Genomic DNA, 4,803 nt, shown 5'->3' on the forward strand with positions numbered 1-4,803 from the left:
AGGTACTGCCGCTAGAATCATCCTCGTATTTACGTTGACAATTTCGTTTATGGTTCGGCCTAACATCGATTCAATTCAAACGTTTCGTTCCGCTCCCTCGAAAGACACATTTCGAATACAAAATTAGCTGGAAGGTAATTGATCCTCTAAATGAACATCTTGGGGGAGATCGTCGAATGAATTCGCGATGAGATAGCGCTAGTGCGAAACGGTGTCGTCGTTAACGCTTTGTCAGCTGAAGGGACTTTGTATGCTCGGTATGGATAATGAAATATCTCAAGATTATACCATACAGGTAATTGTCTACCGTTTGATCGCTATCTCCAATTTTTGTCAAACTCGAGTAGGTATGTTGAAAAGGATTACTTAAAAGGGTAAAATATGATTTAAAAAGGTTTCGCAAATAATTCTAAGCATTTTTAATATCATACCGAAAATAAATCGAAATCTAATATAATAAATCTTAATAAGAAATTCGAGGATACAGCGGTAAGGTATAAATCAGAATTTCCTCTGAAAAGACTCTCTGAATCCGAAAATTAAATAAATCTACCGAAATCAACATCCCGAAGTACGTTCTATGCAAATCTACTCATTAGAATGTTAAAGCATTTGCATTCACTGCATCACACAACAGCACTGTCCCGGAATCTACAATAGCAATTTATCCTCGCAATCTTCCATACATTTCCACTGTTTAACAGTTCCAGCAAGCTTAAAATATTCACGTACTTTTAAAAGCATGCAAGCATTCAAAGTTCACGGAACCGTTCCGTGTGTATGTTACGGTGGCCAGGAGGCGAGGGTCACAAACGTGAAAGCGCGAACGGTGCATCGAATTTCCGAAGTGATATCTAAACGAGAAGATTATGGAAAGTATCGTAAATGTATTCGGCCACTTGGCGAAACGTGCCGTCCAGGCGAACCACGTGTCGGCCGTTGAAAGGGTGCGCATCGTAGACGAAGAGGGCTGGGTGCCATTTAATAATCAGTAAACTAGTTACAGGCTGGCATACATTCATGCAGCAGGGGCCTAGCTCGGTCGCATGTGCGCCCTGAATTATTTACACGTAGGATGACCGCTCCACCAAAATGGACTTAGAATTCTCAATTAAGGTTGCACGGAGCCATAAGCCCGAAACGCATTATCACATTATTATTAAAATCGAGTAAAGCCGTCGCGAGCTCACCTCGCCTCGTTCGCGTCCGCTAAATGTAAGACCTTCGTTCGCTTTAAGCGTTCTACCTGTCAGCATGAAAATGTGCAGGGGCGTATCAGAGTGTGAGAATGAAAATGAAAATTCAACTATATGTAACCGGGTCAAAGTTCGTTCCTGGTACTACAGAAATTCTCCGGTTCCGGGAGAACTACAAAATACGGGCCGGATTTGTTTGTACAACAATTTTGCTGGCTGCAGCAACCGCAACGCTTTCGAATAATCGAAATTCGATCAGAAAACAGCGCAACGTGCACCGGGTAAAAGTGCAAAACAATAGAGGGTGCAACGCCGCGTGGAAATGAAAAATTCCTGAATTAAGGGTGAAACAAATTTTTTAACTATTCGTGAAGCAAAGCAATTTTAAACTCGACACTGAACACGCATCGAGTATTCTTCTGTAACATTTTACTTGAAGTTTCATTTTACAATGATTCAGGTGAAACGTAGAAACATTAATTAAATTTTCCCTTTTTAACCCGACCGTTTATTATTGGAGAAACGTTTAGAAATGATCGTACCTTCAAGTTTATTAAACCACAGGAACGTTTGTTCATTTTTTGAATATATATACAGCGCGGAAGCGGTAGCCTATGGGCATGCAATAACGGGGCAAAAATATCCTGGAACGTTTCGCGACACAAGTGCAAAGGCTTTTTATTGAAACGCCAAGCGAATAGGTCGCGCACACATTCGAGCCACAGGCTACGCCACAGAACCGTGCATGCAAATTTTATAGGTTAAATAGGCCAGCCGACCAACCACGGAAATAATTATCCCAGTCACCCTGTATTCAGTGCCTTACTCATGTCTGTCTAACACACCACCGTGCGGCAATCGTACGACGTGTTACACTTACACGCGTGCATCACGTTTGTACCAATTTCAAAGTACATTCGCTGCTAATTCAATTGCAGTCGATTAAGGACGCCGATGATATGAATAAAGGATTCTAGAAAACAAGTGTATCTATGACTAGATTTTTTGTAATATCGTTTGATGCATCAAAATTGATTAGTTGAAATATCTCCCTAGGATATTTTTTGAACCGATAAATTTTCGATCCAAGCTAAAAAATTCAAAATGACCTCGCTATTTTCCCTAGGGAAGCTTGATTTGACGGCGAGTGTACTTTGCACTACAAAGGCTGTAAGTTATCCTCTTTCGTGAAGTCAAAACAAGAATGTATCATCGTATCGTGCGTTCCGCTACCGTGGAAGTGTTAAGCGTACCGTGAATCAGAAGAAAAATTATGAAGACATTTGAACCCGGCGCAATATTTAAGAATCATGTCGTGGCACATTACGCGAGCTGGTGAGCTACGACACCGACCAAACCGTCGCTAATTCCCAATTTCATACACGGCGAACTATAAATCGACGGGAAACGCGGTTTAATACGGCAATAGGCAAACCGATCGCTGCATAAATTCTCCTTACGCTCTATCCAACCTTGTCCTACGATTGGTTCGCGTGTGGGCACAAGTTTACTTTTTGCTCATCACCCTCGCGAATGCTCTTTTTCAAGAACAAACTGAGCAGAACTAGGCGGTGGAAAGTCCACAAATTGCCTGGCCACTTGAGCAAAACGGCCGTGTTAAAGCGAATCGCGTAGGGGAACAGTTCTTGCTGCCGATTCACCTGTCTAAATTAATCATGGCTAAGTGGAACTTTGTAGATCGTTTTCCTAGAACTTATCTACCTAAAAAAGAAATATCTCTTAAATGTTTAGAGACATCTTTCATGAAAATAATTTTTATCATTGAGACCCTTCTTGCAACCAGCAATGCAAATGCATAAAATTACAATTAAACAAAAAATATCTCATTTAAAATTCCTCTGTAACCACGCTTTAGAAATAAAAGAAAGCTCTTTGTTTTTCCTTGTGCAACAGCACTGTAACTAAAATTAAAGCAAAGAAAAGAGAATGCACGAGGATTTAATAAGAGGAACGAGGTAATCCGGGACGCAACATATTACAACGAACACGAGCGAAAATATTACGTGTCCGTCTAATCCTTGCTGGTCTTCATAACAAATAATTAATTAGCTCAGCTCGCGACACGAACATATGTATCAGGTTGTTGCATGTTAAATGACCGATTACTGAACATGGAAAATCTACATGATTCGATGACACAAATGTATGCGTATCCCGTTGCTGATATCTTCGTTCCAACTAACACGCCTAGGAAGTAATTAAACGTCCGATGATTATCTATTTCCTACGTGGACCTCCAACTACCACCTCCACCTTCATCCCTCCCTCTAAACCCCTGATTCATTCCTCGTCGCTAGCCGCCTTTGCACAATAACGATGCGGCACCGGTTGAACCGGAAATTGCCGCGGAATCAGGGTTAGCCTGTATACTCGTCAGCACATACACGTTTGAGCTACGTACGTACGAGAATCAAAAGAGGAATAGTACTTGCAATAAATAAATTACCATGACCGATAGAAATATCGTTTTAATATTTCACCTCCTGTCTTGTAATATCCACCATCAATCATGCCACTGGGCTATAACTAAAATGTAACAGAATCATTTATCCTACTGGAATAGTCCGATTTTTAATTTACAGTTCACAGTTACGTTTTAATCTACCCATGCAAAACGAACAATGCCCCGAAAAATCCATCAGCGTAAAAAAAATATGCTGTATGCTCCAATATCTCACAATTGAATATTTAATTCCATCGTATTCGATCGGTAAACACAATTGCAAGACAAAGAGGTTAATCTCATTCGATTAATAAAAAACAATCACGCTCTTTGAGGAGGATGGAAAATAATTTTAACAGCGATACAATGGTTGAAATACATAAAAAAAAAAATGAAGAGAGAAGAGAATCGAGAGGATAAAAGCGACCGAACGCGGTGCAAATATTTAACCGTTCGAAGCGGTTCGATTTTAGATATTTGACTTTCGAAAAAAATCCAGCCGAACGTGGGAGGAATCTAATTTCACCCGGGCCAGGGTATCGGGGTAGTCCCCCCCCCCCCCCCCCCCCCCCCCCCCGATCCGTCGACGAACTTGTGAACTTGTTCTTTAACTTGCGCCCAACGTACGTGAGAAAGAAAGTCAAGCAGCAAATACTTCCATCAACTCGGAGTTCGCTTTAATTCCACGCTCCTCTTGTGATATAATTTACCGTGTAATCAAGCGAAACATCGCAGTGGGTTACTCGAACCTCCCGTATCGCAGCCCGATGATTTTCCTCGCCGCGGTCCGCGATAATGCAAGGTCGAAATGATGTCGATGTTTCATCATCGTTTCGATAACGCCACGTTAATGGTGCATCGGCCGTGCACCTAAGCGATGATGCACGTCGCTGGTGTATCAATTCACAACCGTTCGGATCCGCCGAAAATGAAACGCGATCGATGTATCAGGTGCGCACGAATTATCTATGCAGACGTATCCCGTGCTGGTGAAATTAATTTTTTTCCCATTCCCATTTTGCGTGAAAAATAATACGCGAAACGAACAACGAAACGTATTCGACGAAAATTGTGAAGCACCTCCGAATCTGCCAACGATACGCGTTTTTCTCCCTCTACCGCTCTGAACTTTGCAACAAATGA

Source organism: Osmia lignaria, chromosome 16 (genome assembly GCF_051020975.1).
Source record: "Osmia lignaria lignaria isolate PbOS001 chromosome 16, iyOsmLign1, whole genome shotgun sequence".
Lineage (NCBI taxonomy): Eukaryota > Metazoa > Arthropoda > Insecta > Hymenoptera > Megachilidae > Osmia > Osmia lignaria.